The sequence below is a fragment of the Cyprinus carpio genome, unplaced genomic scaffold (assembly GCF_018340385.1).
Source record: "Cyprinus carpio isolate SPL01 unplaced genomic scaffold, ASM1834038v1 S000006759, whole genome shotgun sequence".
Classification (NCBI taxonomy): Eukaryota; Metazoa; Chordata; class Actinopteri; order Cypriniformes; family Cyprinidae; genus Cyprinus; species Cyprinus carpio.
In genome coordinates, this window is record NW_024879356.1 from 1,382,115 (window position 1) to 1,407,857 (window position 25,743).

The 25,743-nt window shown below is 36.5% G+C and overlaps 2 pseudogenes; both read right to left on the reverse strand.

The window, feature by feature from the left end:
- Window positions 1-5,041, reverse strand: part of LOC122144784 — an 82,797-nt pseudogene extending 77,756 nt beyond the window's left edge.
- A 6,755-nt stretch (window positions 5,042-11,796) lies between these two features.
- Window positions 11,797-21,637, reverse strand: LOC122144785 (annotated as a pseudogene).
- Between the last annotated feature and the right edge of the window lie 4,106 nt (window positions 21,638-25,743).

Below are 25,743 nucleotides of genomic sequence, written 5' to 3' on the forward strand. Positions count from 1 at the left end.
GTGTCATATAAAAATGATTTGGTTTGTACTGTAACTTCAATTTTGGAGCTCATCCGATTAATCATAATTTAGACATCATTTCCTTAGAATGAAGATCCAAATTCAAAAAGATACTTTGTATACACCTTTCAGAGGATTCCACCTTCAAGCCTCAGAGGGATGAATGGCAACGTTTCATTTAACATTTCACATGATTTCAGCTGGGCGGCTGGAGCCTAAAAGCAGTCGTAATGGCTGCCACAGGCAAATGAAAACAAAGTTGCGTTGTGTAGACCAAGAAGTCCACGCAGCATGTGAATGGTTTGGTTGCCACCAGAACAATAACATCAGCCCACCCGCCTCCCCAATGAGCCATGAACATTCCATGCATTGTCTCTCTGGGTTGCTAAGAAAAGGAGCCACCTTCGTCGAGGGAATTACATTACGTCTTAACAACAACTCTGGACAATGTGGAAAAACTCAAGTGCATTATGACTAGATGAATCTTGCCAGGTTCAAAGTGACTATTTGATAAAAAAATAAATAACAAAAAAAACACATATTGTACCAAGGTTTCTGATTATATCTATATTTCAAATAAACTACCATGTGGTTGCTGCTAGTCAGGCTGTAAGCATTTCAATGCTGTCCTAAAAGGTTGAGATCGTTGTTTCAGCAGCCAAAATCTGAAAAACATTTAAAGCATTAGTTTTTTTCTTATATAAATATCTATTTAGAGCTTAACACCGAAAACAATGAATACGTGTGTATTATTTTAGTATGTAGCAGTTAAGAAAAGTGGAAAATGACTGCCAAGTATGAATTAGTGTGTCAAAAGTTTGAGTGTTTTTTTACATAACTTATTGACGAATGATGCGGTGTAACCCAAACAGTATGCTGGTACCTTTAACCTTCCATAGTATGGGTGGAAAAAATACTAAAAAATACTATGGAAGTCAATAGGAACCAAAAAACGAATTTTCTGCTGTGTGCTCGAGCCAGAAGAAAGAAATTCATACCGTTTTGGAGCAAATTGAGGGTGAGTAAATGATGACAGAATTTTGATTTTCGGGTGAAAGCTTATCCTTCTATCTTTTTACCAAGAAGCCAATCCCCCCCTATGCCACAGCCACTAGAACTGGGCAGATCAATTTCAAAGAAAATAAATCCATTGTAAAACATTAGCAATTTCCCCCTAAAACAACTTCTATCCATTTGCAAAAACAGTAATTAGCTGTAATGCAAGAAAGATATCTTAAGCAAAATCTTCCATGTGCCGTCTGAACCTCATGCGGTTTTTCTACAGATGAACTTGATTAGATTTAGCTTAGCTGTCCTCACTATCCATCTGGTCAGAGAAAAGAACCGCTTTCCCTCCGCTTTCGCCTCCAAAAAAAAAAAATATTTTATATCTTCTTATGTCACATTGTTTCCACAACCCCATTGCACACTGATGAGAACCCAGCAGTAACGTGGCAGGCTTACCCTTGGTACAAGTTTAAAGGGATAGTTTACAGCACAAAAAAAAAAGAGAGAAAGTTTTGTCATTATTTACTCACCCTCGTTTTGTCCAAAACCCATATGCCTAATTTTTTTTTTTTTTCTTTTTTTTTTTTTGTGGCATGGATTAAACACTTTTGTAAAATTATTATGCTGCTCTTGCAATGCAAGCATTACCAGATGCTCTCTAAGCTCCAAAAAGCACAAAAGTTTCGAACAACATCATGGACATTTTACTTTTTGAGTGAGCTACTCCTTTAAGTGGTTACTATCTAAATGTAAGACAATAATCCAAGGCAAAACAACCTTGAGGGGGTATTAATGCAATCTGAATCTTTCCTCTAATTAAGCTTTATATTGCATGGCTTTAAGCAACCACAAATACAATATGACTTCAAATCCCATAAATAAGTATGACCGTCTTCATCCAAACAAGCGTTTCAATTACCAGGTTTTGGAAAGGAGGACAGACAAAGAAAACATTAAGCATGATGGATCAGACCAAGCTCATGATGCTCTCTGATTATAGAAACACAAATAATGAAAACATGCACATTATGTAGGTGTATCAAGTATATCATAAAGAATATATGTGAATAGGCAAATACTGCCAGGATCCAGAAACTCACCTCAGTATTGATTGCATTATAAAGTTAGTGAAAGATCCCATCCCAGGTCTCAAAACCAAAATATGATATTTTGGTTTCAATATACTATATATGCCCACTTAATTTGACCTGTAGCACAAACTTTGTGGGATGAGTTAGAAATAGTGATGCGGCACTAAAAATGTTGATTTCTATACAGTGGCATCCAGCTGGTTAAAAGATTCCTCAGTAAGAATATGCCTCACTTTCACCCTAAGAACAGATTTCACTTTTGGCAGGTTCACAATGGGCACTGAAGCACCCAGCGTGCAATCCGATCTGCTGCTGCACAGATTCCCCACCTCCTGGGACATTGTTCTGGGAGATAAAGGCAAGTGGCGGGGATAAAAAGGACCAGCAGATGGTAAAGAGAGAGAAAGAGTGGGCAGCCTGACTCATGATCATGACCTAGGACTACCAGCTGTCATCCTCTCTGCATAACCCCACACACAACTGGAGCAGCTAAACCCTCCCTTCCGGATACCTTTACACACACGGGACAAAACAAATTACCAGACAAAACAACTCCCAACAAGTCAGAAGAATGCTTCTGGCACGTTTAAAGTTAGAACATCCCAATTACGATCAAAAATCAACAAGGGCTTGAGACAAAAAAAACTAAACTAAAAAAAAATGCTTTCTATCCTTTATCTAACAAACAACATAAAGTACATAATTAAACTCTGAAAAATCTATGTATATATATATTTTTTTTTTTTGAACTCCCTATTTATATTCTTTTCTAGATTCAATTAGTAATGGATTCGGCGACTGCAGACGCTGAATTTTTGAAGTTGTAAATAAAGACTACTTAATTGATTTTACTAGAAAAATACAACTTCAGACTTTCTACTTGAAAAAACTCACATTTAATTCAGTGTGTTGCTTTTAATTTCTTACTAGCAGCAGTTTAAAAGGTTGATTTTTTCGGTTTGTATTTGCCTGTAGCTGTCATTTCACAGTCTTTAAAAGGATATTCCACCCCAAAATGAAAATTCTGACATTATTCACTTACCCCCATGTCGTTCCAAACCCGTAAACGGAACTCAATTTAAGATATTTTGGATGAAAACCAGGAGGCTTGTGACTGTCCCATAGACTGCCAAATAAATAACAGTGTCAAGGTCCAGGAAAGTATGAAAAGCATCATCAGAATAGTCCATCTGCCATCAGTGGTTCAACCGTAACATTCTGAAGCGACGAGAATACTTTTTGTGTACATGAAGAAAAACAAAAATAACGGCTTTATTCAACAATTACTCTCCTCTGTGTCTCTCCAAATCAGTTGTAGTGCCATTTTTGGCGAATCTGAGCAGTACGTAGTACACTCTTCTTTGTGAGCCGCGCTGCGCTGATGCGCTGTTTTCTTTCTAACCACAGCGTAAATACATGTAGAAAATGTATCCTTGAGGTGCGGCTGATACAGAAGAGCGTAAGCCACCTGCATACAGCTCAGAATTTGCCAAAATGGAGCTAACGCAGATTTGGAGAGACAGAGGAGAGGAATTGTTGAAAAAAAACGTTATTTTTGTTTTCTTCGTTGTACAAAAAAGTATTTCCCGTCGCTTCATAACATTACGGTTGAATCACTGATGGCAGCTGGACTATTCTGACCATGCTTTTCATACTTTCCTGGACCTTGACAGTGTATTTTTACTCTGCGGTCTATGGACAGTCTCAAGCCTCCCTGTTTTCATCCAAAATGTCTTAAATTGTGTTCCGAAGACGAACAAAGCTTTTACGGGTTTGGAATGACATGGGGATAAGTGATTAATGACAAAATTTTCATTTTGGGGTGGAGTATCGCTTTGATGCAAATTTTGTGCTAATATGATGGGTTTTGATGCAAAAGACAAAAATTTGACTAAAGATATATGCATTTATAAAGGTAAAAAACTGAAGAGTAAAAGTTCATTTCTGACACTGACTCCCACCCAAATTAAACCAAAATTTGGCCACCTTAGAACCTGATTAAGAGTAGATTTTCAAGCCCGAGTTGCTCCGATTTTAGTTTTATTGGACCAAATTATACACAACAGGTTTTCTGTGACAGGATTTCAAGAGAAAATTCCTCTGGTGCCAGCATGGACACACACATCACAAGTGAATCCTGACTTTTACAAAAAGACAATTGGTGATGCTCACTGACCGAGGAAACAACATGAGAGGGATGTTTTGTAGGAATCAATTTAGGAAATGACAGTAACTGACATTAGAACATTAATATTTCCTACTTCTCTGTCCAAATAAATAGTACGACAGAACAAAAAAACCTGCGCATGGCTCATGAATATAAAACAGTACTTGCTTCACCTCTCTATAGATAAAAATAGAAATATAGTTTGGAACAGCCATTACAAACATCACATCTGGATGCACTATTGGGAACTCGAATGTGTGCATAAGAACAGATTGCTTCAGTCTTCTCTGATTGAGCAAACCAGGTGCGAATGCAAAATAAACATCTTAATAAATGTGCCTAGCATGACAAAGTTGAATTGATGTCTGCTGGCGTGGAGGAGCAAATCCAAACACATCCTGACAGGATATTTCCAGTAGTTTCTCTTACCTGTTTAAACACTTTCTTCATCCTCTGAAGCAGCGAATGGTGATGCGGTGACTGTCTCTGATGGAATGGTCTCGATAGTGGTGACAACATGGTTTCTGGTGCTCGGGCATCATCTTTAAAGCTGAAAACTGAAGCCGTCAGTCAGTAAGCAGTGATCATTCCTGAGGCTTTGGTTATTCCGAGCAGCTCCAGCTCTCCATATTGCAGGTGAGAATAAACAAACTGGTGTATGTATCTCCAGTAAGTGCTGGAGGAGGAGGGATGCTGGGGGCTCCTAGAAGTCACTGGATGTTACAGATTCATGCGCGATGTTGCACCTGTTCTCCTGTTTGCTTTCTGAGCAGATGTTTGCGGTGGTGTGTCGGTGCGCATTTTCTGAACGCCGGAGCAGGACTGCCGTGATTATTGGGAGGCGGTGCGCTTTTGATTGAGTGTAGACAGTCTGACCGCTAGAGGCCACTGTTTCCGACGCTACGCGTCAACCAATGAGAATGGGTTAAAAATAAAAAGCAGTAATAAAGAAATGTAAGCACATTTGGTAAATGTAATAGTACCTACTGTAATAAATAAATGTAATCATATCTAGTAAATATAAGATAGATTTACTAAATAAAAATGTACATATAAATTAAATAATTAACAAATAAATAAATTTAATCTGATTTATTAAATAAAAAATAGTTCTGTAATATTACGTAGTCAAAATATTTAGTAAATATAAGAAAAATACATTAAAAATGCATTAATAAATAAATGTAACATTATACACAATAGAAAATATTGTGTAGAATTATATATGTATAAATATACTTTTCCCAGAAATCTTTCATTTAATATCTCATTAAAAAAAAACTTTGCTAATATTTGTTTTAAATGTTTAATTTTATTTTGGGATTTAATTTCAGATTTATTCATGTGTGTACAGGAACAAAGTACAATGAATTATTTCATTTAAATTAAAATTAAATAATTATTTTAATTTTTATTTTAATTATTCAATTTAAAAAAAAATCCTTTTGAGTTAAAAACAAAATAAACATTTTTGGCATGTTAACAGAGACATCAAGATAAGATCAGACAAAAGTATTTCACAGAATATACTAATGAATATGATTGCATCAGCATAAATGAAAATAATAAGAATAGAATAAGAATAAATATATGTAAAATAATAACAATAGTGAATAAGTATAAATACAGCAATAAATTAGACAATACTTAAAAGGAAAAGCAAAAGAGGAAAAAATCTGCAGCTATACAATCACTACAAATGGACAAATACAGTTTGCTCTTGTTTAGAGAGAGAAAGAAAATTAAGCATATACTGGATTCTTCTGCAAGCAAATAAACAAATGCATATTTCTCAAGAGGGGAAAACAAGAAGCAACGAAACAAAAAACATAGCAAAAGGCAACTAAATGCATTCTCTAGCTTTGTCTTCGGAGGATGTAATCTTGCCATAAGGAAACACTGCAGGTATTTCAATTCCCTGTGCAGCGAGATGTCAAAACACAAAGCCCACGATCAGTTACTCATTCCTAAGGGGGCTGAACATCTAAGCCTAGATGCTTGTTAGTGTGCCAAAAGCCCAACAGTTATGGAAGCTTCGGTCTGAAATCAATACATGGATTGCATTTCCTTGCAGCACATCTTCATGTTTAATGGGTGCGCTTAGAACTGCACAACAAGTGTGTCACGTTTGCAAGCTCTCTGTCTTTTTTGAATTGATATGAAATACTTTGAATTTAAATCAACATCCACTTTACGTAATGATAGATTAGTCCGTTCAGTATCAGCTGGTGTTTACGTTGAGAAAGTAGTGTTTTCATACAGGCTTTGACCACCCATCACCCCTTAGTTGTCATGGGAAACCAGTGGCCAGCATGCGAACAGGACTGGCTCTCATATTGCATGTGTGTGAAACCGCAGCATAGAGTGTATTCTTTGTGGCTGAAGCACAGAGAGAGGTCACGGGCCTCGTTCAGAGGGACTTTACAGACAGCAGGTGCAATCATAACCTACTGGGGATTTTCGTGTTAGAGAAGTACAGCTGTACACCAGCCACTTTAATGGATGTTGATCCGCTGAATGTTGACGAGGAAGGAGCTGGAAAGATGATGGTTTGATCCCACATGTTCTTCTGGCCTTGATCAAGCATCTGTCTGCTTGTTTTGAAGCTGATACAGAAACTAAGCAGATTCTAGCATGTTTAATCTGAACACTGCGCTGCAGTCTTGGCCTGCATGAATAAAACGTCATTATTAATGTAACAGAATTGCCACGCGATATTACTCAATGGTTTCTGTTATACAACAAGCACACTTTGTGTAATACTGCAAACCACAATGCAATGCATTTGATTTGACTTTCTTTTTTCACTTTGACAAATGAAAAACTAAAATATTTCATGATGTTTATTTTCATGATAGGTTAATTTGTTGTTTGATTGTAAAAATTGTAAGATTTTAAATATCCCAGCTGTTAATTCTTGTTTCATTCTTCACAAAGGAAATGGAAGTTCAGTTTGATTGCATTGCATCGTGGGATACATTATTCCTGCCCATTTTGGTAGGAGTTCTTTATGCAAACAGAAATGTGTGCAGTGTACATAATAGTAGTAGTTAGTATGCTATTCCAAACCACAGCCAATATCTTACGATCGATTTCTCGACTGAAAGACTATCGGGTGGGAAATCCATTTAAAATTTCACTCAGCCTGAAGAATGCTGATATATGAAGAAGCGTTATCTTTTTCCTTTGCTGAGGGCCCGTGACTGCAACATGACATGCTTTGTCGAGCGGCAGGAGACAAACACCCTATTACAAGAGAATGACCTGACAATGTCTGTACTATAAATAGGCACAAATTAAAATCCATAAAAACAAGGGAACTGCAGACCTCAAAAAGCAGGTCCCTGAGTGGATTTATGTGTCCTGCTAATGCATCCCGACTGTTTTGTGTACCCTGAAACAACCTAATGATAATTTAGACTTTGGCTAATCCACTACGAGATGCTATTTTTGTAGGCAGGTCTGAATTATTCTTTCTTAGCACCTCAGTTCAATGTGCTCCGGTGATCAATTGATTTGTTTCTATTCAAGGTGTTAGCGTGCTGCTGCAATATTTATCTTATTAGCCACGGGGGGGTGGATCACCTAGAGCCACGGTCGATGCCTTTCTCTTTGACTGACTGAACCCCTGACTGACGAGGACTTGTGCTTTATTGGAAGCACGTACAATGAAAAGAACAAAGGATTTTGAACAAAAGCTTCATATAACACACACTAAAGATCATTCAGACAGACACAGATAAGTTCTTAATCCACTATCAGTAAGAACGCTTGCATCACAAATGAACTAATTCCCCCAAAAATGAAAATCTGTTGAAAATGTACTCACCCTCAGGCCGTCTGTTATGTAGATGAGTTTGTTTCTTCATCAGAACAGGTTTGGAGAAATGTAGCATTACATCACTTGCTCACCAATGCAGTGAATGGGTGCCGTCAGAATGAGAGTCCAAACAGCTGATATAAACAGCACAATAATCCACTCCAGTCTATCAATTAATATCTTGTGAAGCGGAAAATTTGCATGTTTGTAAGAAGCAAATCCATCATTACAGTGTTTCAACTTTAAACCTTCCGGCCAATAAATAAATCCATAATCCCGCCTCCTTATCTAGGTCTTGGGTGGCCAGAAGGTGAGTAAATTTTCAGCAAATTTCCATTTATGAGTGAACTATTCCTTTAATATGGAATTGTTCATTTGATAGGAAACAAACTTTACATTAAAAATATATAAAATGTCCAAAGAAAAAAAAGCTAGCTATATATATATATATATATATACACATATACATAACATATTTATATATATGCTTAATAAACTAAACCATAACAAATTTACATCTCTCATTTGATAAAAATACAATAATTTCATACAGTATGACAAATAACTGGACAAATAATTTTCATCAATTTAAAACTATGGTGAAATATGGATTTATTAAGGCGGCATAGTTTCAAACCAGACCTCAAATTTACTCACCAACAACTATTAGGATGACTACCAGATTACGGCTTTTTTTTTTTCTTTTTTTTTTTTTTTTTTAGTTTTCACAAGTAGGTCATGACAGTTTGTTCTTCAGATACTCCCAAAACATCTTGACAATCTTATTAGTTCAAAGTCGTCATGTATTTTTCATGTTCAGCCGTATGAAATTGTTCAAAATGAAGCTCACACATTTATTTACTCTTTAGAGACAAAAAATGGAGCGAAACTAGATTCTGTGCGAAGACGCTTAAGGCAATAAACCCTTCTTGCTTGCAATTAGTTGTAACAAAACGCACTGGCTGTTTATGAATCCATGTAAAATAAAAAAAACATGAAAAGAAAATCTAAGTGATATGAAAAATAGCAATAAATATGGAAAAGCTTTCCCAAATAAAATATGTAACACATTAAAGATGACGAGGGACATGCAAGACCGAATTAGTTTGTACATTTCAAACTGCATCGAAAATCTAAAGCATTGGAGCCAAATTTTCTTCTGTTTATTTTCAGCATTATTCTGTCCTCCTGAGGCAGATAAGCTCTTAAAAATGCAACCTGCCGTATCTTCAATCCCAGCAACGATCTATAATGAAACATCTCCTGTGAGAACATCGTAAATATGAAAAGCAGATTTTAGTAACTCTGAACATAGTCAGCCGTAGATATCGAACCATCAAATGAAGGGTAAAATTCAAAGGCCACCAGTTTTTGGTCTGCTTTTTCTTCTCAATATAGTCATTTTCACAGTCTTTTACCTCTAAAGGAGAAAGTAAATGACACCTGACAGAAGCAATGAATAAGTCTCGGGATGTAATCGGTGGCCCCAGATGTTCATTAACACCTCCTGTCCTCACTGACCTAAATGTGCGAACTACTTCAGAAGCTGCATTTTTGAACATGGAGGTGTTTAATAAGAACAGGAGGAATTTATGGCAACCCCCATCCTTCAGCTTTGATGTCCCAATTACATCTACTATTTCTGAATGTAAATATAAAGTTACAGTTCTCCCAGAAATGTAAATCCATCACTCATGCCTTTGAAACCCCTATGACTGACTTTACTCTGTAGAACACACAAGGAGTTATTTATTGCACGAAGTTCAAGGCTGCTCTTCACATATAAATGGAAGTGAACGTTAACCACAGGATTTAAAATTCTGGATAAGTTTAATTTCAGTCTGGGTTTCACACAAGATATTGTAAAGCTTCAGACAGGTTGGAATCTAGTGCTCGAGTACAAACTACATTTATGGTGGTAAGTACATTCTTGAGATTGAGATCATCCTTAGACATTCTGGTTAACTTCTTTTGTGTTTGACAAGACAATCAGTCATACTTTTTGAAACAACATGAGTGTATAATAAACATTTCAATTCCTTCCAATAAAGCAGAAGCTATCTATGAGGACAATTCATTCTTTGCCTTTGTTTGTTGCCCGTTTTTCAGATTTTGACAGTAGCTAATTTGGTTAATGTTAACATTGTAACCAATATTATAATTTTGGCTTCTTGTTACGGTCAATAAATTGTAAATGGCTAATGTTAAAATTCTTTAATATTTTGTCTAAATGAAATTGCTCACTACAAATTAAAATAAGCCATTCTAAATGTTTCAAGTGAATTTAACCATAACATTATAATGTCCAGTGTGTTTTTATAGATTAGCTTTAAGAGTGCATTCAATGTAAATATAATAAAAATGGAAATAAACTGTATTAATGGTTAGATCTAATATTGGTTAATTGTTTTTTTTTTTAATGGTTGCAAATTATTCTGCAGTATTTTCTGTGTTTTTAATCAAATAAATGCAGCCTTGGTGAGCATAAGAGACTTCTTTTAAAAAAACATTAGAAAAACCGTACAACCCCAAACTTCTGCATGGCAGTACATGTGAACCTTATGGACGAAAAGCTGAATTACTGTAGAAGAATTATTCTGGATGTATCCAATATACCAGCAGAGCTCCTGTAACTGCTAAAGCATGTCACTAGAAATGCCAATTCCATGAGCTCAATTCCCAGGGATCATGGTGATAAAATATATAGCCTGAACGCAAGTCACTTTGGATAAAAGTGTCAGCCAGATGAAGAACTGTCAGATGAAATACACAGAAGTTAAAAGAAAAGTGGCACACCAGTCAGAAGCAGGAAGCGTGAGAGTGAAGCTGCAAAGGAAAATCATTCCTCTTTACATTTCGACTCCACCACAGAAGAATCAATGCCACTCTCAATACAACTACAGTTAAAGGATTCAGTAACGTTTATTGTACATTCACACTGGACACTAGCAAACCAACCCATGAATTACACATTTAAGACTTCTTCTTGTGCGGAGCACAACCATGAAAAGCCTGTTGCCTTTTATGAAAAAACAATCACAGATCTCAGAAAATATTAATGTGAAACATTTCTGATCCATAGAGATATCAACAGAAAAAAAGACTTCTGAATGAAACAATATTTACTATAAATCAAATAAAACCATAATCAGTGCCACGAGCAATTACAAACAGCAACAGCTTTCGGGGGGGAACGATGTAGATGTAAAGTGTGTAAACTTCAGGGTGTAATGCTAATTAGTGTCACTCGTGGCACGCAGGCGCACATTCAAACGACACAATTACGAATAAACACACACATATCCATTTACAGCCTTAATGGGAACGTGACGTAGCAATAAGACAGATTCGGCATGCAGAAGATTCGACGAAATAGAAAAATCTCGCACGTTTGCGCCGTCTGAACGCAGCTGTGCAACTAGAAGCGCATTCCCTCTCCAGGGGCTCTCGTTCGCTGTGCAAGACCGATGACTGTATGCTGCTTCTGTAGAGTTCAGTGCACTTTTACCAACTGCCACCATTCCAAAGTGTCCAAAGATACAGGAAAGTTACAAAAAAAAATGATGGTAAGTTTACACCACATGGCTAACCAAGCTCTTCGAGTGACCGGCTTGTCTGCAAGGCAGCGCTCGCGTCCTTTTCTGCGTGTTGTTATTCACGGGTGACTCACACGTACACAAACGCACAAGTATAAATATCACACACACACACACACACACACAGAGAGAGACGCCCGGCCGGCCTTGGTGGAGAAGAGCAGCAGCAGCGGGTTGCTGGCGCTGAGTCTCTAGTGCTTGTACTGTAAACATGAAGAGAGGGACGGACCCCCTCCATCCCCTCTCGCTCGTTCAGTTCCTTCTGTTCTGCTCTCTGCGGACTGATCCTCACTTGCCCAACCGCTGCTCGCACGTCGCATAGCGCTTCAGAGCACCGAACAGGTCATCGTAAGAGACATCTACGTGGGACGGCATAGAGCTACAGGTGGAGAGGAGAGAGAAATTGAGAGATCAGATACTTCAGAAACACTAATAAATATATTATGTTATTATTTTTGTTTTGTTTTTTTATTCATTTTAATGATGCCTTTCATTTTCTTAAATAGGTTTCATTTTTTACAATGAAAAACTGTTGATTAATTGGCGATTTAGAAAATATTGTTACAGCTGAATTTCATGATTTTAATTAAAGCTGAACCTTGGTTCTACACCATGTTTTTTCTCTCATACTGAACATTTGTGCAGTACAGAATGCATAATAAAATAAATGTGATTTTAAAAGCTCTTATGCTCACCAAGGCTGCATTTATTTAATCAAATACACACTAAAAAGAGTAATACTATTTAGTAACATTGTTAAAAGTAATAAAATACTATAATGGTAATAACATTTCTTTATTATAATGTAATTTATTCTTGTGATGCAAAGCTACATTGTCAGCATCATTACTCCAGTCTTAAGTTCCTTTAGAAATCGTTCTCATATGCTGATTTGCTGCTGATTTGCTTATCAATGCATTTTTATCAATTGCATTACTGACACACTATTTTCCCATTTAATACTGTAAAGCTGCTTGGACACAATCTGTATTGTTAAAAGCGCTATATAAATAAAGCTGAATTGACAAGAACAGTATTTAGTTAAAGTAGAACTTTTTGCAACATTATAAATGTCTTTACAGCTATTTTTATTCAAATTAACGTGCCGTTGCTGTATAAAAGTACTAATTTCTCTAAAAAAAATAATAATAATAACTCTCCGGCAATTTCAGTCATTTCCAAATGTGCACATTTCATTTTAGTGGAAATGAAGATGATTAGATGTGGTTGGATTATCTCAGTTTCCCCTCAGGGTAGCTGGGCTGATATAATTAAAATGTAGCTAATTACATACCTGAAATGTAGGTGCATAATTGTAAATCAATTTTGTACAATCACTTAAACTTCTAAAAATCATTTTAATTACTTTAAAAACAGCCCCGATTAACAGTCTACAGATGTGTTATCATCCAAGGCTTAGAATGAATGTGTTGTGATACATGGAAGCGAAACAAAGCAGAGGATCATGTTTGCAAATAATGCAGTGAATCAGTGCAGCGACACACTGCCATCTAGTGGAAGCTCAGAGAAACGCAAACCAATACCATTCAGCGTTGAACAATGCTAATTTACTTCTCCATTAGTTCAATATTTTTGCAATTATCACTGAAAAGGAAAATACATGTTTCTTTCTCTATTAAATTCTGTTTCTTAACACAAGTCGACAGGATAAAAAGTCCATATTTATATGCTTTTACTTTTAAAATGTCATTAATATTAATATTTTCTCATTTAATCTCAAATTTTTGTCAATTTGTGCATTAAGATTTTGGGTCAAAATTTATACAGAATGAAAAGTGTATATGACCTTTTAATAAAATTAGTAAGGCATTTATCATTCACAATCTTGGGAGGGGTTAAAAAAACTCCATGCAAATTAATTTAGACAAGAAACTGGTGTTTAAAACAGTTAAGATGGAGACTGTCAGACTGCAGGAAGCTGATAGTGGGTTGCATGATGCAATGCGGTGAAAGTCTGCATGTGTGCCGTGATCTCACAGAGCTGTACACATCATCACACACGCTGGGGAAGCTTCCAGAGGTTAGTGTGCCAGCGTGGGACAGGTTTACTTGTTAATCTGTGCTGATAATCACGGCGAAGGATTTAAGTAAACTCTACAGGCAAAATGCCACCATAAGCACAGAGGGAAACACAACTATGAAAATAACAGACTTTCTGCTACCGATCCCTCACTATTTCTCTAAACTTTATTTCTTTGTTGTAGATTCACACTTTATTTCCAGGGTTAAATTTGATTTTAAATTCTATACATCTATTGTAGACTTTGAAGCCCACTGTACTTTAAATACCATCTTGTTCTTGTTTTAGCATGAACTCACTTCATTTTGTTCAATGTCTTAGACAACAAGACTTCATTTTGCATCTAAAGTAAGTGTACTTTTTTTGCAGTGCATGCAATATTTAATGCAACATCTTTATGAATTTAAGTTATTCGGCTCTGACTTTAAGGCCCTAATTTGTGGAAGAACAAATGAAGACTTTTTAAGATGCACAAAAGAAAACCCAGAGGAAAGGACCAAAAAGAACAAAAATCTAAATGTTCTATACAAAGCAATTGGCCTGTAATCTGTACAGTTTGGTCTTTCTCAATTACATCGATACATGAGCATACTCACATAATCTCTGTTAGTCTGATGTGCCAGGGAAGAAACCCAAGTGTGCTTTCCACAGGGCCGAACTTCAGCACCAGGTCTGGGTCTGGTATGTTCTTTTGACTCTGCACAGGGGGGAAAACAGCTTCTGAAGATGAATACTGAGAACACTACAGGCTCTTTTGTTAACCGAGAGGATCCTGGAGACCATAGAAACTACAAAAAAAAGGTCCTGAACCACAGATCCGTCTCTCAACACAACATATCCTCCAGGAGGAGCTGCAATCACAGAGGAGCCATGATGCTCATACTGTTGCCATCAGAGGTTGTGCTATACATATTCTTCATCACTCTGATGGCCTGAAATGTACATTCTCTATTGTGCCTCTTGTTATCTGATATTATCATGTTCCTGATATATACTATTGTATTTTTGTAAGTGGATTTTGGTGTGATACATCCAACATTATTGTAACTATAAATAATAAGAAATATTTTATTAATATAAATATCTTGTAATACAATTTTGTATAAAACTGATTTACATGATTAATATTTAATATTATTACCCAATATTTATTAAAAAGTCAATTTACCTTTTTTATTCTGTCACAAAAAGGGTCAATTTATTTGAAACGTCAAAGGTTTAAATCATTGCATCTATAAAGAAATGTCAAATTACCATATAAACGGTCAGTAAAATATTAGATTATTTGGTATTTTCAATGTTTTATGAGTTTTTAATCTTTTTTTTTTTTTTACATTTCACAGCAAAAAGTTGACGTTAAAGGTGTTTCTTTTTATTCTACTCTTGTACTGTGAAAAGAAAGACATCAATACAATACATCAGAAAAATATCCCATTTATTATGATTTCACTGGCTTTGACTTGAAATTTCTCATAAGGCACTTTGAAATTTTTTATATATATAGGTTGTGTGTTAGTCTTTTGTTTTATATATATATAAAACCCTAAGTTTCAATGTGGATTGCGCTGTCAAATTACAGTACTAAATGCTCATATATAACAGTTTGTGCTTGTCAGCTGACAGACACGCTGTAACCTCACCTCTGAGTAATGAGTCCAGCACCGTGACGTTAATGTCTTTGAGTGTCTTTTCCTTCTGCTCAACATCCCTGCAGAGCTGCTGGGCTGCCTGGACGATACTGAGCCGCCCATCGTCTGGAGATAAGACTTTCACCACTGACTGACAAGATATACCCCACTATAGAGGACAGGAAAAATTACTTTATATTAAGTGTGGACAACATTTAAACAGCCTAAAACATTCGGGCAATGCATAGACATTGCTGTAATCTTCCATTTAGAAGCTGAGTAACTCAGAACAAGTGACTACATATGAAGTCAGTCTTCTTGTTATAGTCAGACGTGTGAGGAGACTGAGATTTAAACAGGCAGTCACATCTTGTGAACGGACTCATACAAAGTTACTTTAATGATGACAATTTGAGGAATAAAATTAGCAACAGTATATAAATATATATTTATGAGACGGGGTGTAAACTTTACTAAAAAGGATGATCAGGGTAAATTGTACTTATTTTGTCTTCTGGGAAACATGTAAGTATTTATGTAACTTCTGAAATCCAGTACTAAAAGAAAAAATATGATCGTTAAAAAAAAAATGAGAAGAATTAACATCATCATCATCATCATCATCATCATCATGATTAAAAGTTTACATCCCCTGGCTCTTAATGCAATTGTGTGGGCTTCTTGTGCATCAGTAAATGTTTACGATTCAAGGGTATGTAAACTTTTGAATGGGGTCATTTTTATAAATTCAGTTATCATTTTGCCAGTATTAAGATTCAGTATTAAGATTTATGTGAAATAGCTTATTCAGGACAGTACTAAATAAAAAATATCACACAATGTTTATGATCCCTCTTATTTTGTTTCAATTATTAACATTTTGCACATTTCTGCAAGGGGTATGCAAACTTGTGAGCACAACTGTATGTATATATGTGTGTGTGTGTGTGTGTGTGTGTTGTGTGTGTGTGTGTGGTGTGTGTGTGTGTGTGTGTGTGTGTGTGTGTGTGTGTGTGTGTATATATAGATATATATATATATATATATATATATATATATATATAATATATATATATATATATATATATATATATATATATATATACATACATATATACATATACTAATTATTTAAAATATTTATATAAATGTTTTATGATTGATTTTAGTTTAAATTAACGATCAATTAATCGATTAATCGTTAACCATAATGCTGCAAAATGCGTCTATTGCAGGCACGCAGTCACCGGTATGAGAGGATGTGCAAAAGCCACACTCACACACAAAACGCTTTCTCGCTTGAATTAACGGGGTTTAAGTCTGAATAAAATGCTAGTAGCAGGGTTCTAAAATGAATAGATGTGATTATGATGATTTCCTTTAAAATGAAAGTTTACTTTGTGACCGTTTCCAATCCGCACGGATGAAGGAATCCCGTGAACGCGACTCTTTAAATGGTTTTGTGGTGCTCGTTGTTGTATTTAAAAAACACAATGCAATGTTGTCAACTAACATTATGGCATTTAAAATAAAATTACCCAAACGTACTGTGCGCGCGCGTGTGATGCTGCTGCGCATTAAGTGCAACTGCTACATCGGCGCTGCGCGCAAACACTGTTACTCACATTAATTTGATCTTGATGGATTCGTCTAGACAATGTCAGATTTTTGCGGTAAGGTAGGTCTATTATTTGCTTTTAAAAACCCGGCATACAGTGCAACGGATCGTATGTGGCAGACGAGGACGAAGCGAAGCCGTCTTTGGCTAAATTTCGTTTAGAGGTTATTGCTCATGTCTCATTCGGCATAAATCAAAACCAGTTTCCATATTCGCGAATGCACCTGAATGTTAAACCTATTATTTATAATGTAAAACTAGGCTTGTACTTTACATGCACCACGGAGGATGGACGCAAAGATACAATCCTCATGACATGAGCACAACGTCTTGGCATAACACCAGATTAGATCCGGTAATGTGAGTCCACCAACTGACTAGTGTAACTCTTTTTAAACTTTGAGTTTACTCGGTCATTTTGAGTAAGGAACAGACTCTAATGTGATTTCAAACCCGCTAGAATGACATGAAAGCAGCTCCGGCACGATCGCAAACAAATGAGACATAAAAAAATAAAATACAAATTAATAATGAAAATAAAAAAAAAAAAACTTTCCGCAAAAGTGTTTGCTTTCATTGGCAACAACTCACAATAAAAGAGAAGATTTGTGCTATTGTTAAAATGTAGCAAACAAAAAGCACCAGCGTTGTCATCCTTTTTTTTTCTTCCCAAAGAACCTGGTTGAGCGCAGGAGCCACACTTATGGTTTCATCCACATTCTTAATCATAACAGTCGCCTATATCATAGCATCTTAAATTAAAAAAAAAACCATCAAGGAAACAAACTGCTGGCTTTACTTTGGGACAAATGTATTCTTCTGGCATGGATCCACTTTGAACTTATGGGCCCGAGAGCTGTGCCCTAGTTTAGGGCCCAACGCAGAAACTGGTGAGTGAATACGCCTGTCGTCCCGTAGGGACGAACACTGAATGCGCGTGGAACGGATATGTGTCTGGTCTGAGCGGCCTATTGTTAACTGCTCTGAATCCGGCATTAATTTTCTTTACAAAATAAACGGCCTGCTTATGAGGCGGGGGAAGGTGCTCTAGCTTTGTTGGTAGCGGAACAATAGATAGGATGTTAGATCGCGGCAGGCCCTCCTGGATGCGCTCGAGCCACAGGTCCCCAGCCTGTAGAGGCTTCAGTATCCGGTTTTGCGGTAGCGTCAGCGACTTCCACTGAATCACTACAGATAGATTAGTATTTTTTCTCCTAACCTTTCTACAGTGCAACCTCCCCTAACTTCGCTGCAGGGGTATTTTATATCGTTCACTTTTACCCATGTTTTTCGCAGCTTTATCCTAAACATGCATGGGACACGGAAAATGGGTGATTTCATGAATTCAAGACTTCGTTTGACGGCTCAACTTGCTCCCTGGTCTGTTCTGAAACTATGGTTATTTAGGTAAATGCGTACTGTTAACATGGAATAACGCTTGCAATTCATCAAGTCATTAGAAATCGAATTAACAAGTTAAAAGCATGCATGCTGGTACTGAACACCGTCTATCCTATGTCCTGCAGTCCTGCAAGGAATTTACGAGATGGAAACAGTTGGCCTACGAAATGCATCAGTTACTTCATTTTCGATTGTTTTCGGTGCTTCAAGAACTCTTATGTTGTTTCTATGTAGAACTTTACTGTGCTGAACCACACGAAGTGCCTGGCTTTTTACATTGTGTGACGAAATGGATGATGCTTATACCGTTACCGTTCACCAGCTTACCTCCACAAGCCAGCTAGACGAAATTTACGCGATTCTGCATTTAGCTCCAATTTATTTAAACCCAGTTGAACGACCAGTCGAACAGCCTTGAATCTACTGAGACTTTCAGGTCATACAATGAATCCACCATCGACGGGTCTGTTGAGATCTCCTTAATATATATATTATGATAAATGTATAATTATCGTGCCCCCCCCCGTAAAACCTTGACCAAGAAGACAGCAAGTTAAGCAATTATTGGTGAAAATATTCGCAAACGTAAATGAACGGTTTATATTCAAGATGGAACGTATTCCTGCGCAGGTTTGACTGAATTCAAGCAACAATACTTCAGTCGATTAAAAAATTGGTATTTGATTTGCCAGCAGTAAATATTTCTATGATCGATGATACCAGTAAAAAAAGTTAGTTGCTGCTGATGGCCTAGTGTGAAAACCACTTTTTGACCATTTTGTAATGATACTGCAATACATTTGAAATAGAAAAGAGACTGGAAATGAAGATTTATTTTAATGTCAGGTTTAAAATAAAAGTTAGATGCATCCCTATGAACAGAATAACAAATTATCTGAACAAATTCTCCCTGACCCGCACTTTTTGAGTGCTACATGTGATGGATGCAGAGCAAAATCTGAACTACTGTTCACGATTGAATCTGCAGAAAGAACTCCGTATGCTCTCCCCAAATATATATATTAGGCTAGAAGTAAAAAAAGAAAAAATAAAAAAAAAAAAAAAAAAAAAAAAAAAAAAAACAATAAGTAAAAAAAAAAAAAAAAAAAAAAAAAAAAAAAACAATATCAGGATACAAAAATGTGACAATGAAACATGCTCTTTCTTTTTGAAGGCAGGCTTTGGAAAACGAAAACCGACTTCCTGATCTGTACAAAGTTAGGCAAACAATGAATCTTTTCCAGACAAAAAACGCTAGAAAGTGTTGGTTTCTCCATAATTAACAAGTGACTTCGCAAGTGTTTCCAAACCGCAAGCCCTGAAAACAGAATAAAAGGTGTAAACAAAACTAATTCATTGCGATCCATCAGAGGATCATAAAGTGTGCCCACACCGCATTTCATCTCGGCACTAAATATGTCTGATCCACCTGTTTGTACAGGAAGTTCCACCCAGTGAGCATCTCAAACAAAAGCACCAGTCGTTCCTCAGTTTGGAGCCTCACCTTGATGCTCTTGTTTATCTGTACCCGTTGCTTCATAAACTCCAACCGAGTATTTGGACGCCAGTCCATTCCCAAAAGCTCCTGTGCTGTTTCAGGATCTCCTCCATGAGTCTGGCAGTTATTCACTCGCTGAATACAACCTTGCTAAAAACAAGATGTCTCACACCCATCAACACACTATAGCTCCAGCAAAGAAAGAGATGTTCTTTCTCCTCCATTAAAAATTAGACATAAACCATAAAAACTGCTTTTACACTTTAGCATCTGTTATGCATCATCATTAACATCAATCTAAAAAAACGTTATCAGCAACCTCAACATCTTCTTCAGAAGACAAATCGACTCTCAACATCTGAGGGCAATTAAGGAACATGTCACGAGAGACCACTCGATTTGCTGAACCTGGACAAAGTGGTTTTTTAGATCAGTGGCTTTCTATGGATAAGCCACACAGTTCTGTTAGGCCAGGAAATAACTCACTGTTAACATAATAACACATAAAAATAAAGCTTAAAATTAATATGGATAACTACTTTTTAATAGGAAGCTGAGAAAAGAAATCTGCAACTCAAAAATACAACACGTAATTATTGGGGTTTTTCTTTAAAATGACTGGTCCATAGCAGCATGCATGAATAAAGAGGGAGAATTTATATTAGCTATTAACGTGATTCAGACCTCTGTTCACACCTACCACATATTTGTCAGTTACAAAATATTTGTAAAGGTGCGCAAGTGGCATGATATCAAGACACTCCTTTACTTCCATTGAGAAATATAACGTTACGCGAGGTTTGAAACAGAACAGGCTGATCTGCTCCTATAAATTAAACAGGGAAATTAAATAAATTTATGCCATTTAGCAGCGCTTTTATTCCAAACCTCCTACAGTCGCCCATTCAAGCAAACAGGTGTAGTAAATGCCTTCAGGTTTCGAACCCCAACCTTGCGCTTGGCAACGCACTGCTCTACCACTTGAGCTACAGCAGCACACCACAACATTATAAAGACAAAAACTAAGTGAGTAATATGCTCTCAAAACTTCTAAAGAACATTAATGCAAACAGTGGTATTACAACGTCTGTTTCGGCTTGAAATCAAGGAACAAGAAGTTCAGTGCATGGATGTCACACGTTTATCCAGATAAGTTACCAATATTTTCTGAGTATCTTGTTATACATATTCGTCTTTGACCCATTATATTGATAACCAGGAAAGATACTATATCAGACACCAATACGAGCAAAAAAAGTGAAAAAGCATATGGCATTAATAAACAATCATATCTAAACACAAAGTAGTAACATTAAGTGCGCCAACATGAAACTCTTTGGCTCGAGTCCCAGAAAGAGCAGGAATGGACTGGATGCATGTGACTGCAATTCACTTCACTTATTCCCGAAACGCATAAGAATCCAATATAAGTCTTGCATCTGATTATCATACACACTGACGTTATGAGATGCCCACGCCATGGCAACCAGTGACATGTTGAAGACGTCAGTGAAGTGGTCTCCCTCTACGGTGATCAATAACCCCAGGATGAAGAGGCAGCTTCTCTAGCGTCCTGCATCGGCTCCACCTCATAACCGGCGGTGGTCCGTGCTGGCGGTGGCCCAGTCTTTTCGGTTAGTAAGCCCGAGGGCAAGGGGCAGCAATAAGCCCACCACGGCCCGTTTCCACCTCCAGATGTGGACTCGGAAAACAGGCGACCAGCGCTCGCTGGACATAGAACAGCTGCGTGCAAAAGCCGCCAGCGCCATATCATACCGTATAGCCAATGCTTCAAAGTCTAGAGAAACGCGTTCCTAGTTGAATGTATCTATGGGATTTGAAGTACATTCCTCATATTAAAGTAATTGTGTCGTCTGTGAGCGATGGTCTATCGAGAAAGTAACCATTTTGGTCACTGCCAACACCGCGCGAGCGCAGCCGGCTGCATTTCTTCTTCTTGCCACCTTTCATCTGGACCCCGCTGCTGTGTGACATGGAGCTCGATGATTGGACGGCGACAGAGCGCTTGTGCGTCACCTAATCGCGGTCGGGAATCGGTGTTGGACGTTTCCCCGGCAGGGCTAAGGGCGCGGAAGAACATTTGGACGGCTGATCTCAGATCAAATAAAATCAGAATTCAGCCTTGCGCGCGAAGGTGCAATCCGATTGGCCTGCTGCTGTACCGGTAAATGGAATTGTGAAAAAAAAAATCCTATACTGAATGTATAATCATTTTGATCTATGAATAAAAACGTAAATTATTTTATGTGTACTTTCAGATATAGATTTCGGATTTTACTCAGCGTCACTAGAACTATATAAAACGTTTTACTTGAAGGACATATTTGAATGTGTTTGATGATAGGATTAAAACGACTTTTAACACGTACTTCACTTACTAGCCACTGTTTAAATGCCCCCTATTCACCATTGCAACTATAAAACCGATAATGAATATATATGTTAATGTAATATTGATGTATTTTATATAAATATATAATTTTTTAACTAAATACAGTTAACAAATTGATTTTTTAATGTATATATACTATGAAATTAATATGAAATGGCTTTTTATGCAGTCTGTTTCTGATTTCTTTCTCCGGAATTTAATGAAACAAGCTATATTTCTATTGCAAATCAATTGTTTTATTTTATTATATGATGTCCATATCACTGACACCCTGACGACAGTGCGACCAATACTGGACAAGCCGTTATAAATTTATTGTTCATTCTATATGGGATGCAAACATAAACAAAGCAGAGAGGCAGAACACCCAACTCTTGCAATGTTGTTCATATGTAATTGTGATTACATAATTTACAAATCATTAATCATCATATTTCCTCATTGTCTGTGTGTTCAGTTTGGGCTCGTCTTCAATAACAAATACTCTGGTCTGCCTTCTGACAGATTATCTTGTTGCCAGTAACATAAGCTCGCCCATTCATCAAGAGGATTCATGGACAGGCTCGTCTGCAGAAATCAGGGCCTGATTTCTAACATCCTTTGCTAAAAGGGCCTTTTGACCTTGATGAGTTCACAGTTGCATCTGCCATGGGTTTTACGTCCAAATATAGAACTTTTAGTTTTGGTAGGTTCCAGTGGGCAGCGCAGGGTGGAGAGTTGTGTGTTGCGCCAGAGTTTTAACACCTGCATGTCGCCTGAGGATGGCTTCAGCTCACGTTCATGTATCGTGTCAATGTTTGTTCCCCTTCAGATCCAAACGGACCAGTGTCCTCAGGAAGCCCTGGGTATACAAAAGAATTATTAAAAGAACTGATCTCAATAGAAAGAGTTATCAAGAGATTCTTGAGGCATGTAAACATGACCAATTAATCACATCACATTCAGTCTGATAAAAGCATAAATAAAAAAAACAAATGCATAAATACAGTAAATGTATGCATGCATAAATGCATAAATAAATGTGTAAAATAAATGCATAAATAAGCAAATGCATAAATTCATAAATAAATGTCAAAATTAATGCATAAATAACTGCATAATTAAACATGCATAAATACAATAAAATATTACTGTTACTATAATATTACTATTAAAATATTATGTAAAAACTATACAAAAAATGTGTAAATTAATGCATAAATAAATGAATAAATAAAGGGGTAAACATAAATAAATATGTAAATTAATTTGTAAACAAATGCATAAACTCATAAATAAGTGCATAGATTAATGCGTAAATAAATACATAAACAAATGCATAAACTCATAAAGGAATGCATAAATTAATGTGTAAATAAAAGCATAAATAAACAAATGTTAATTTGTTTAAAAACTATACAAAAAGGCAAAAAACAAGCATATCAAAAGACATAAAATTGTAATTGAAATAAAACCGGAAAAATATTCTATATCAATGATATTAATTATATTCCTATTCATACTAGTTAATATTAATTTCAAAATGTTAATAAAAACTATTATTTCAATGAGACTAAATAACACAGATGGACTTTTTAGTTTATGTCAAGGAAATCAAACAAAATAACAATACATTAAGTGGAGAAAAAAATGCCCATGTACCCATGAGGAACAGCAGAAAGCAGATTCTTGTCTAACGTCTAGGCTGGTTTAATTGAATGCAGCAGGTTCTCGAGGGGCATTGGCTTTCAAAAGTTTGGGATTAGAGTTGTGGTTTCAAATAAGAGATGTTTCAGTAGTTTCATTCCTGCAAGCTGTTGGAAAGTGACTTCCTGGATATTGTTCTGCCTGCAGTCCAGCGTCTTCGAGTTTTTAGAGGTCAATCTAGCAGGCAGTATTGCGTAGCCTCGGTTTCCTGCCAACTCGCACACAGACAGATTAGGCAGGCGAAGACCCCCGGCCACTTGACACGAGCCTGTTAGAGCTGACAGAAAGAGTAATGAGGTTGTGCAGCTGGACATGTCACGATTCCTCAGTGAGCGAATCTGATTCCGGCTGTCCAATGTTCAGATGAACTAGAGACCGAGGAAGACCATGAGGGACTTTGGTGAGGCGGTTTGAAGACCAAATCTAACGTTTTTTAAAAGCTGCACCGCGAAGAGAAAGAGAAGAAGTTGATGATATGGAGGAGATGCTGTTGGCTGTCCATGCTAAGCAAACTGAGTAAGGGCAACTGGGGACGCCATGTAATTTGATTTGATTTGATTTCACATCCAGAAATAGGACACTAAGCCTTGACGCGTTATATGGTGGTGTTTCTTTGTGCCGTGCTCCTTTTAGTATATTTGTCTTCTCATTTCTTCGTGATCAAATTCTGGTTTTTCCCTACTTCTGGATGGCCCCCAGCACCCTTGCGGACTTGCAGCTTCGAGTCGCCCAGGGGCGACTCTTGCTAGGCTGTGTATCCTGTTTGTGGCCCAAATGGCTTCGGATCTCCACAGGCCATCCCCTTGGGGCATGCCACAGGCGAAGCTGTCGTAAAACTTCGTAGACCTTTCCGTATAAGGCTCCCAGAGTTCTTAACAAACTACGTGAGTATCTGAAACACATTGGACAGATCGATCTAATACTACGATATTCCCACAGACGACAGAACTATGAATATCTTCAAGTCCCTGGCAAACCAGATAACATCTCTTGACCTATAAATAACACAAATCTGATTTAAAATTCATAGGCACAAGTACATACGTTCACGGGAAAATACCATGATAATAATATTTAAAGCTTGAATTAAAGAAAAATACACATAGTACAAAAATGGAAAAAAAAAAGAGAAAGGCACTCTGCAATACTGTTAAACGTGACATTTAAACCAAATGTAAATTAAAAAAGCCCCCCAAAAAAGCACTAGAAAAATAAAAAATAAAAAATAAAAAGGGATATTTAGCAAAGAAAGAAATTATTGTACACATTCCACTGGGAATAACTAAATCTGTTTAAAAAGTAACCAATATATAAAAAAATATAATCATAATATAAACTAATCTAACACTTTCATTCGAGAAATAATCCACAAACCTTTGAAAAAAAAAAGTCGAAAAAATTAAACTAAGAGAATAGGTAACCTGAAATTTTCAAATTCACTACAAATTTTTAACCTCTGTAAATGTGACATTAATCAAAATTTAAAAACAGGATATTTTAAAAATTACATATAATCAAATAAATAAATCCTGGGGGGTGGGGGGAGGGGGGGGCGAATTAATAATTAGTTAAATGAATTCAATCTCTTGAAAAATCAATCAACAGTAGAACTAGGCTATTAAAATAAAGAGAACTACAAATAAAGAACATACTAGGATGTTCATAAACAAAACAAAAAAAAAAAACATTATCCAGTGGGCAATTAATAAAGAAACAAATCTGATAGAATGGAAATAAATAAAATAATACATTAATTAAAGAAAGCATTTACAGTAC